Source organism: Chiloscyllium plagiosum, chromosome 9 (genome assembly GCF_004010195.1).
Source record: "Chiloscyllium plagiosum isolate BGI_BamShark_2017 chromosome 9, ASM401019v2, whole genome shotgun sequence".
Lineage (NCBI taxonomy): Eukaryota > Metazoa > Chordata > Chondrichthyes > Orectolobiformes > Hemiscylliidae > Chiloscyllium > Chiloscyllium plagiosum.
Genome location: NC_057718.1, coordinates 59,060,698 through 59,072,374, shown reverse-complemented (window position 1 = coordinate 59,072,374; position 11,677 = coordinate 59,060,698). Strand labels below are relative to the sequence as shown.

The window sequence follows — 11,677 nt, the reverse complement described above, 5'->3', positions numbered from 1 at the left end:
TCCCCACCCCCACTCTCCTCTAGCTTATCTCTCCACCCTTCAGGCTCTCTGCCTTTATTCCTGATGATGGGCTTTTGCCTGAAACGTTGATTTTACTGCTCCTCGGATGCTGCCTGAACTGTTGCGCTCTTCCAGCACCACTAATTCAGAATGAAGTAGAAACTGGATTTGCCTTTTGTGTAAAGTTCAGATTTCTCCCTTCAGGACAGACCTTGAAGGTTATACTGCACATAATTAACTTTAAAACAAAGTTAAAATGTATTATATTTAGAGACTTGGAGTAAGCTTTTGACAGTAGGAAGTAAAAGGTAAGTCTAGAAGAAAAAAAATTGAGACTTTTTAAACTGACTGGAATCAAGATGTCAATGTGGGTGTTAAGCTTCCTGAATGTGTGACACACAGGATGTGGGTCATCTTGGATCTGCAAAGAATCCAAAGGGATATGCCTTCTAATGCCAAGTAAGTGACTCCCTCAAGAAATACATTTTTGGACTAAATAACTAACTAGCTCCACAGGACACTGTACACAACCAAGAAAAAAAAGTGTCTAAAAGGGATGTTCCACGAGGTTGTCTTCACCTACATGTGAGAGGTAGACCAGCAAGCAATAATAGATAGGCTGTAGTCAATGCGTCAGGTAAAGAAAGTAGAAAGAAATAGAAATCAATGGAGCATGAGGTATCCAACAGGTTTTCACCATTGGAGATAGACAAACTTTAACAGTTGGGATGGTGTGCAAGAGTAGGTTAAAGAAGCAGAGAAGTACATGTTGCTCATGGGACTCAAGGAACAACTAACATATTGCAAGCAACTTCCATGATGTTTGTTCCTTTAATCTCTGGTTTCTCATTTTCCAATAGCACGATTTTATCCAGTCAAGCCTGAACCTTTATGAAAAGGCAGCGACAACAGACTCAGATTGCTCCTTATGTTTGTGAAAGACTCTGTTAACTTATAATCAAAACATCCAAAGGATGCTGGTGGAATTGGTTGAGATCACAAAGTCTCTCAAATATATTTTAAAAATGCATTGCAATCAGGCAACATACTAATGAAATAGAACATAAGAATTGTGAATGCATTATAGTTAAACCATTTTGAAGGAATCCAACTTCAAATTACTTGTGAACCTGGCCTCAATACAGGAGTCTGGGGTGGGGGGAGGTACGTGCTGGAAACATTAATGATGGAAGACATAAGAAATCTAGAAGAATAAAGGCTCATTCATCAAACTCAGGACTGGGTCAATAAGAGCAGCTTATATCTGACCAAATTATTGAATTTCTTTAAGGAGCTTTCAGATCTGGGTCAGATTTTCCGATGGCCAGGCAGTCATTTCTGCAACATAAATAGGATTTGTGCACGAAGACCAGGCAGAATCCTCATCGGAGCTGAATCCAAGGGAATTTTCCAGGAAATTGAATATTCTGTTGGGCAATTCCCTTAAACCTGGAACCCTCCAAAAATATCTGTTTAAAATCAGAGAATTCGGAGCTAAGTAATTCTGCAGTTAATTATGTTACTCGGGAAAAGTATACAATTAAATACTTAAGTATGTAAGTTACCTCGCTGAGCTTGAAGGTTTGTTTTCAGACATTTTGTCACCATATTATGTAACATCAGTGAGAGTCTCTGGATGTATGTCCCGCCTCTCTATTTATAGGTCTTGGTTTAAGGTGGGTGATGTTATTTCCTGTTCCTTTCTTTTCCAACATAACTTAGATAGGGTCTAAGTCGATGTGCTTATTGATGGAATTCTGGTTAGAATGCCAAGCCTCTAAGAATTCTTGTGCATGCCTTTGTTTCACCTGTCCTAGGATGTATGTGTTGTTTTAGTCAAAGTGGTGTCCGTCTTTGTCTGTTTGCATGTATAGAAACTAGTGATAGTGGGTCGTGTTTTTTGGTGGCTAGTTGGTGTTCATGTATCCTGGTGGCAAGTTTCCTGCTAGTTTGTCTGAGGTAGTGTTTGTTACAGTTCTTTCATGGTATCTTATAAATGATGTTAGTTTTGCTGGTGGTATCTAGGTTCATTAGTCACTGTTTAAGTGTTTTGGTAGGTTTGTGAGCTACCATTATGCCAAGGGGTCCGAGTAGTCTGGAAGTCATTTCTGATATGTCTTTGATGTAAGGTAATGTGGCTATAGTTTTTGGTTGCGTAGTGTCTGCTTGTTTGGGTTCGTTTCTAAGGAATTGGCAGACTGTGTTTATTGAGTATGTTTTTCTTCTTTATGTAGTTCGTGGGTGCTGCATTGTGATGTAGTTCATTGAAATAATGTCGCGATGCAGCTCCGTTTATGGGTGTTGGGATGATTGCTTCTGAAGTCAAGTATTTGGTCCATGTGTGTTGTTTTTTTGTTGACGCTAATTTGAAGCTCTCTATTAACTATATGTTAAACTGTCACATCTGGGAATGGGAGTCTGTTGGCGTTCTCCTCCTCTTTTGTGAATTTTATGCCCATCAGGATATTGTTGATGGTGTTGTATGATTCCTCTAATTTGTTCCGTTTTGTGACAAAGATGTCATCGACGTAGCGGACCCAAAGTTTAGGTTGGATAAATGGGAGGGCAAAAACAATGAGGTAAAAACAATGACTGCAGATGCTGGAAACCAGATTCTGGATCAGTGGTGCTGGAAGAGCACAGCAATTCAGGCAGCATCCGAGGACAGGCAAAATCGACGTTTCGGGCAAAAGCCCTTCATCAGGAATAAAGGCAGAGAGCCTGAAGCGTGGAGAGATAAGCTAAAGGAGGGTGGGGGTGGGGAGAGAGTAGCATAGAGTAATGGGAGGGCAGCTTGTTCAAGTCTCTGCTTTACTGCTTCTGCTATGAGCCCTAATACTGGTGATCCTATGGGTGTTCCATCGATTTGTTTGTAGGTTTTCTTATTGAATGTGAAGTGGGTAGTGAGGCACAGGTTCACCAGGTTGAGGATGTTATCTTTGCTCATGACGTTGGTGCTGTCTGCTGTTTGTGGTCCTGGTTGTGGTAGTGATGCCAGTGTTTCTTTGGCCAGGGCAACGTTAATTGATGTAAAAAGGGCTGTAACGTCAAAAGAGACCATTATTTCGTCCTTTTCTATCTTGGTGTCTTTGATGGTGTTCAGGAATTCTTAGAGGCATGGCATTCTAACCAGAACTCCATCAATAAGCACATCGGTTTAGACCCTATCTACCTTCCTTTGGAAAAAGAGAACCAGAAATGACATCACCCACCTTAAGAAACCAAGATCTATAAATAAAGAGGCAGGACATACCACTAGCGCTTCACCAGAGACTTTCACTGATGTTACCTAGTGTGGTGATGAAATATCTGAAAACAAACCTTCAAGCTCAGCAAGCTAACTTACATACTTACCAACCTGAGCTACAAATCTTCTCAAAAATTGTAATTAAATACTTAGTGTAACTCCTAAATAACTATTAAACTGACACCATACATTCCGCAATTATACCCCACTGAGGCCACCAATATCTCAAAGACCCTGACCTAACACCACCCTCCCACATCCTAACACCTATTCTACCTTCTGCCTCCCAAAACCTATTCTTTACCCCTCCCTCCTCCCCAACCTTCCAATACCTACTAAAATCATGAGTGACAAAGATAAGGTGAATAGTAAAGGTCTTTTCTGTAAGGTGGGGGAGTTCAAAACTACATGGCATAATTTTAGGGAGAAAGATTTGAAGTGGACCTGACGGGCAATTTTTCACACAGAGTGTGATTCATATGTGTAATGAACTGCCAGAGAAAATGGTAGATGCAAATACATTACAACGTTTAAAAGGCATTTAAAAGTGCATGAATAGGAAAGGTTTGGAGGGATATTGGTCAAACGCAGGTAAACGGGACTAGTTTAGTTTGGAAAACTTGGTCAGCCTGGACAAGTTGGAGTGAAGGGTCTATTTCCAGACTGTATGGATCTATTCTTCATCCGCCACTACCCTGACACCAAATCTCTTCCCAACCTACATCTTCCCACACCCCAAAATCTTCAAGCATTTGACATTTCTCCGCTGCTGCCAAACCTGACAACTTCACCTTCCAGTCTCCAAATTCTCAGACCTAACTTGACTTACCCTGAGCACTATCATTTATCTGGCCCACATTCCTCCTCGCTCACTGGCACCCTTATAACAGACACATTTTAATTCTGTCCTCTCCACTGTTGCAGCCTGACCTGCTTAGTATTGCTAGCACTTTTTGTTTTGTTTTAGAATATCCAAAATCGGCAGTATTCCAGCTTTTGTCTAGCTTTGAAAACCAATTATGGATCTCAGGGCAGCAGGTCAATATTGGCAAAGAAACCTCTTGTTGTAAACCCAACATTTCCCATCACCTTCTCATCAAGTTGATGAATTTGAATGGTTCTAAAGAGCCAAAGGCTGCAAGGGATCAGAACATATGCAAGTTGGAGAATTCAATGTACATCAATAACAACGACTCAGTAGCACCACCACAGATAATTCTGGATGTGAAAGAATTATACTGACAATCAATTTAGCGTACTTGCATGCACTAGAAGTGATATGCACAAATTATACACAGGACCCTGTTCCTTGTGAACTAAAAGAGCGTGCACTGTGCCTGCTTAAACTCAATACAGCAGGTGACAGTCAATCATTTACTGGCAATGCCCTCAGCAGAATCAGGCTTCCTGGTTCAACAGAAGTGTGAAGTTATTAGGTTAGGCAGATGCAACGCATATGGTTAATATAGGTTATTACGCCCAGACATTCCGACAGCTAGAGAATCATTAGAGAAATTGGACTGAGTTGTGTGCTGGAACCATGCAAAATTCTTGACACACAACTGATTTTGAGGCATTTGCCATAACACTGGAAATTCTAATGGACAATTCCCCTGCACCTGAAACTCTCTGGAAAACATCCTTATATTCAGAGACTTTGGAGGGTTCTGACTCACTTAAGCTTTATAGTTACCCAGGAAAGGTTAAAAGCCTATTCTAACCCCAAGGTAATTAATGAACTTAATTCTCAACCTTTGAACATCTAACTCCACTCTCACTAATCCTCAACATCCCACCACACAGCACTGTCCCAGAATGGACACCCACCTCGCAAACCAACACTAAACTGATACCCAGGTTGGGACTACATCCCCCAACCTGTCTAGACCAGTTTCTCCACCTGACAAACCCTGAATCAACCTTCCCCCCCACCTCTAATCCTATTCTAAGTACGCTTCCACTTACTTGGACTCGTGCCATCTCTCACCCTACTTCCTCACTTCCCCTTTCACAGGAGCTGCCAAGGTGCCCGCATGGCATTTAAACTATAGAAAATGGCATTCAGTCCTGTAAAAAAAGTGGTTATAATTGCGATTTTCTACATTGATCAATTTGAAGATTGCTGACAGGTTTGTAACAGGGAGGCCTTTGCCTAAGAATCTCTGGTGAAAGATGTTCTGTGCGTTGGTTGGTAAGGTGACAAGTGTTTCTCTTTTGTGTTTCATATATTCAGTGATCTATTTGGGAATTCAGGATAGTGGGAATTGAGGTTAGGGCAGTTGAATGTTTCTCTTGCAGTATGTGGAAGATAAGGGTCACCTCTGGTGTCCCTGCTGACCTCATTTGTACCAGGTGCACCCAACTCCAGCTCCTCGAGAACTGCGTTAGGGAAGTGGAGCTGGAGCTAGAGCTGGATGAACTTCAGATCATTAGGGAAGTGGAGGGGGTAATTGAGAAGAGTAACAGGGAAGTAATTAGTCCACAGCCACATTAAGAAGGTAGATGGGTTACCGTCAGGGGTGGGAAAGGGAACAATCAGGCAGTGCAGGGATCACCTATGGTGATACCCCTCAGCAACAAGTATACTGTTGGGGGGGGGAGGACTTACCGGGGTAAGCAGTAGGCCACAGGTCTCTGGTGCAGAGCCTTTCCCTGTTGCTAAGAGGGGAAGGGGGATAAGGAAGAGTTTTAGTCATTGGGGACTCCATAGTTAGTGGGACAGATAGGAGGTTCTGTGAGAACGAGAGAGACTGACGATTGGTGTGTTGCCTCCCAGGTGCCAGGGCTCGTGATGTCCCTGATCGTGTTTTCGGGATCTTTGAGGGAGAGGGGGAGAAGCCCCAAGTAATGGTCCACATAGGTACCAATGACATAGGTAGGAAGAAAAGGTGGGGATCTAAGGCAGAAATTCAGGGAGTTAAGGTGGAAGCTTAGAGCTAGAACAAACAGAGTTGTGATCTCTGGTTTGTTGCCTGTGCCACATGCTAGTGAAACAACAGGGAGAGAGCAGAGCTCAACATATGACTGTAAGGATGGTGCAGGTGGGAGGGTTTTGGATTCTTGGATAATTGGAGCTCTTTCTGGGGAAGGTGGGACCTCAACAAAAAGGATGGTCTTCACCTGAACCAGATGGGTACCAACATCCTTGGGGGTGGAATTTGCTAATGCTCTTCGGAGGGTTTTAAACTAATGCTGTAGGGGGATGGGAACCTGAATTGTAGTTCCAGTGTAGGAGGTTGAGGGTAGTGAGGTCAGGGATAGGTTTAGAAGGTCGCGAGAGGGCAACGGCAATCAGGGTGTTGGTTTGAAATGTGCGGACTTCAATGCCAGAAGCATCGGAATAAAGTGGGTGAACTTGCTGCACAGGTTGGCACCTGGGATTTCGATGTTGTGGCCACTTCAGAGACATGGCTGGAGGAGGGACAGGAATGATTGTTGCAGATTCTGGTATTTAGATGTTTCAGGAAGAACAGAGAAGATGGTAAAGGAGGTGGGGGGTGCTTTGTTAATCAAGGGTAGTATTACAGCAGCTGATGTAACATGGGAGGACTCATCCACTGAGGTAGTTTGGGCTGAGGTTAGAAACAGGAAAGGAGAGGTCACCCTTTTAGGAGTTTTCTTTTGGCTTCTGAATTGTTCCAGGTATGTCCTGGAAAGGATAGCAAAGATGATTCTTGATAGGAGCAAGTGTAACAGGGTAGTTGTTATGGGGGACTTTAACTTCTCCAACATTGACTATAGTTCAAGTAGTTTAGATGGATCAGTTTCTGTTCAATGTGTGCAGGAGGGTTTTCTGACACAGTATGTATACAGGCCAACAAGGGGAGATGCCATATTGGATTTGGTACTGGGGAATGAATCCGTCCAGGTGTTAAATTTGGAGGTAGGTGAGCTCTTTGGCTATAGTGACCATAATTCAGTTACATTTCCAATAGCAATGGGCAGGGATAAGTATATACCGCAGGGAAAGAGGTATAACTGGGGGAAAGGCAATTACGATGTGATTAGACAAGATTTAGGATGCATAGGATGGGGAAGGAAACTGCAGGGGATGGACACATTTGAAATGTGGAGTTTATTCAAGGAACAGCTACTGCGGTTCCTTGAATAGGAGAGACCTATCAGGCAGGGAGGTAGTTGTCGAGAGAGGGTGCCATGGTTTACTAAAGAAGTTGAGATGGAAGAAGAAGGCTTATGTGAGTATGAGGCATGAAGGCTCAGTTAGAGGGCTTGAGAGTTACAAGTTAGCCAGAAAAGATCAATAGAGAGGGCTAAGAAGAGCCAGGAGGGGACATGAGAAGTTGTTGGCGAATAGGAGCAAAAAAAACCCCTAAAGCCTTCTATAGGTATATTAGGAATAAGAGAATGACTAGAGTAAGATTAGGACCAAGATCATAGTGGAAAGTTGTGTGTGGAATCTGAGGATAGAGGGAAAGCACTTAATGAATACTTGTTGTCAGTATTTACATTGGAAAAGGGCAATGTTAGTGAGAATACGGAGATACAGGCTACTAGATTAGATGAGATTGAGATTGTCAATGAGGAGGTTTTGGTGATTTTGGAAGATCTGAAAATGGATAAGACCCCTGGGCCAGATGGGATTTATCCTCAGATTCTCTGGGAAGCCAGGAAGGAGATTGCAGAGTCTTTGGCTTTTGAACTTTATGTCATCATTGTCAACAGAAGAAGTGTCAGAAGACTGGAGGATAACAAATGTTGTTCCCTTAAGGAGAGACGACATAACACCAGTAATTATAGGCCAGTGAGCCTTACTTTGGTTGTGGGTAAGGTGTTGGAAAAGGTTATAAGAAATAGGATTTATAATCATTTGGAAAGGAATAATTTGATTAGAGACAGTCAACAGGGTTTTGTGAAGAGTAGGTCATGCCTAACTAACCTTATTGTGTTCTTCAAGAAGGTGACAAAACAGGTGGATGAAGATAAAGTGGTTGATGTGGTGTATATGAACCTAAGTGAGGAGTTTGATAATGTTCCACAAGGTAGGCTATTGCACAAAATACAGAGTTTCAGGATTGAAGGCGATTTAGCAAATTGGATCAGAAATTGGCTTGCTGAAAGAAGACAGAGGTGGTGGTTGATGGAAATGTTCATCCTGGAGCTCAGTTACCAGTGGTGTGCCGCAAGGATCTGTTCTGGGGCCACTGCTGTTTGTCGTTTTTATAAGTTATCTGGATGTGGGCATAGAAGGATGGGTTAGTAAATTTACAAATGACACTAAGGTAGGCAGAGTTGTAGAAAGTCGTGAAGGATGTTATGGGTTACAGAGGGACATAGATAAGTTGCAGAGCTGGGCGGAGAAGTGGCAATGGAGTTTAATGCGGAAAAGTGTGAGGTAGTTCACTTCAGAAAAAAAAAAGGAATGCAGAGTAGAGGGCTAATGGTAAAATTCTTGGCAGTGTTGATGAACAGAGACATCTCAGTGTCCAGTGCATTAATCCCTGAAAGTTGTCACCCAGGTTAATAAGGTTGTTAAGGCAGCATATGGTGTGTTGGTGTTTATTGGCAGGGGAAATTGAGTTTTGGAGCCACGAGGTCATACTTCAGCTGTATGAGACACTGGTAAGGCCACACTGGAGTACTGCGTTCAGTTCTAGTCACCACATTATAGGAATTATGTGGAAGCTTACAAGAATCTCAGTGAGTCTCTTTCTCTCACTGCAACCCTCAGGTCATCTCCTCTGCCCTCATTTATCTCTCCACTCTGCAGGCACCCTGTTTCTATTCCTGATGAAGGGCTTTTGCCTGAAATGTCGATTTTCCTGCTCTTCTTCTTAAACAAGTGTATTACATTAGCCATGCTCCACTATTCTGGGACCCTTCCTGACTCCAGTGATTCCTGAAAGATCATTACCAATCACTCTACAATCACTTCAGCTATCTCCTTCAGAACCTTGCCGTGTGTCTAACCAGTCCAGGTGATTTATCCACCTTTAGACCCTTCCGCTATCCCAGCACCTTCTCCTTAGTGATGGCCACTACACTCACTTCTGTTTTTTGATTTTCTTGAAGTTCTGGTATGTTGCTAGTGTCTTCACTGTCAAAACTGATGGAAAATATCTATTCAGTTCCTCTGCCATTTCTTTGGTCCCTATTACTACTTCACCAGCCTCATTTTCCGTGGCCCAATGTTTTTCAGACATCTAAAAACAAACTCATAATATTTTTATATTACTAGCTAGCTTACTCATATTTCATATTCTCCCCTTTTATTGCTTTTCACTTGATAGTTGCTTAAAAGGCTACCCAATCCTCTGGCTTCCACTAATCTTCTCCAGATTGTATATTTATTGTTTGCTTTTATACTGCCCCTGACTTCCCTTGTCAGCCAATGTTGCATCATCCACCACTTAGTGTGTTTCTTGTGCCTTGGTACGAATTTCTGTTGTGCTTCCAGAAAACTCCTGTCATTGCTGCTGAACCACATTCTCTGCTAGACTACACTTCCAGTCTGGTGAGGTCCTCACTGATGTATTTGTAGCTACCTTTACCAGTGCATTGGATTCCAGCTTCTCCCTCTCACAATGCAGATGAATCCTACCAAAATATGGTCACTGCTTCCAAGAGGTTCCTTCATTTCAGCTCCCTAATCAAGGCTGCCTCATGACACGTCACGAAATCCAGGACAGTCTATAAGTTAGTGGGCTGTATCACAAACTGCTCCAGAAAACCATCTTGTATACATTCCACAAATTCCTTTTCTTGAGATCTCTACCAACCAGGTTTTCCCAGTCCACTTGTATATTGAAGTCCCCCATGATTATTGTAAACATTTCTTATATGCCTTTTCTATCTTCTGATTTATTTTTTTCTCCACATTCTGACTCGTGTTAGTTCCTCAACTGTACTCACATGGACGTTACTCCTTCTGGCTCAACATTCCTTCTTGCTATCAATTTAATTTAATTTCTTACTAACAAGACAATCCTGACCCTTTTGCCCACCTGCCTATCCTTTAAATTGGACATGTACCCTTGGATATTTAGTTCTCAGCCCTGATCCCATTGGTGCCATATCTCTGTGATAGCGACAACATCATAGCTGCCAATTTCAATCTGCGCTACAGGTTCATTTACCTAATTTCAAATGCATGCCTTTAAGTACAACACCCTCAGTCCTGAATTGACTGTCCTTTTTAGGTCATAAGTTAAAACAAATGCAGAGGTAGAAAATCTGAAATAAAAACAAAAATCTGAAAATACCCAGTAGTGCTTGTTGCAGCATGGAGAATATGGCAACGCATCTGTATGTAAGGAGCAACATTCTCAAATACAGCACTATGATTATAACCAGATAGTCTGTTTTAGTGATACATTGGTGGATCAGGAACATTCAAGGAATAGCAAGGGTGGAAGACCTGCCTCAATACGGCTCTGAGTTCGAGCTCAAAATAGAAGTTGTACCCTTTACCTACTGACATGAGGACGGTCTACCATCCACTGAGCCACCAAACACATCTTGAAAGGCCAGAGCCACGATAAGTTGACAGCAGTTAAGCACAGGAATGTTCAGTAACCATGAACTCATCGATTTCTAAATACATAAATAAACAGATCTTTCAGCGCTGCGGATACAGCCGGTTAGAGACTTCTCAGACTCTCTACTTTGGTGCCGGTAAAACACAATATTTGCTGGTTGAAGTGAATTCCCGAACACATACTCACTTGTTCCGTCCTTTAGCTGAATCTCACTTCTCCCAAGTGCACCGCTGGACGGTCATTCACAAATGTCGCGGCCCGCGCCTTCTTTAGCCAATCACAGACTTTGTCTATTCCAGCCAATCGCAAACACAGCTGTGGCTACAATTGACCAATCCAATCAGAACGCTGGCCACATCCAACCAATCACAGACGTTACGGTTCCAGGCCAGTCACACCAGATACTTTGTTCATCCAATCACAACCTCCGCCGTTCCGAATCCACTGTAGTTGCATTGTTAAAAATCACACAACACTAGGTTATTTTCCAAACTGTTGGGTGATTTTTAACTTTGTACACCCCAGTCCAATACCGGCACCTCCAAATCGTACTTACATTGAGCCATGTTGGGAGATAAATGCTATTTCATCCTAAGAGAATTTAATCACTAAATGCTCTTCTGTAATGTGTGCTCATTTGCAGCTATAATGTCAAAGCAAATTTACTACTAGAGAAATCAAATTAATTGTTTTTTTTGTGTTTGGTACGCAAATATTGAGGCAGGCAGTTGGACGTTAAATAATAACAACCTTATTATTAAATCTAGGTTAAATGAGCATTTTTGATCAAGGTTATGGTGTCTATCAGCATCAGAAATGTTATAATTACTGAATAAGTAGAAACGTCCCTGCAATTTGCTATTAGATTTAAACTTTTATCATCGGGAAAACCCAGTCATTAACGACTGTTTATTTCAAGTTAATACCACCTAGT

General features: G+C 42.2%; 1 protein-coding gene across 2 annotated transcripts in view; it reads right to left on the bottom strand.

Moving 5' to 3' along the window:
• The window catches only part of fancl (FA complementation group L), an 88,856-nt gene extending 77,842 nt beyond the window's left edge, over window positions 1–11,014 (bottom strand). The window contains exons 1-2 of one of the 2 annotated variants that reach the window (XM_043696041.1): window positions 10,930–10,963; window positions 10,676–10,798 (exon numbers count right to left, since the gene is read on the bottom strand). The gene's annotated coding sequence lies outside the window, so the exon portion shown is untranslated. Of the gene's footprint in view, window positions 1–10,675; window positions 10,799–10,929 lie in introns of both variants that reach the window. The other variant, XM_043696040.1, reaches the window with a different exon arrangement.
• Window positions 11,015–11,677: the final 663 nt, after the last annotated feature.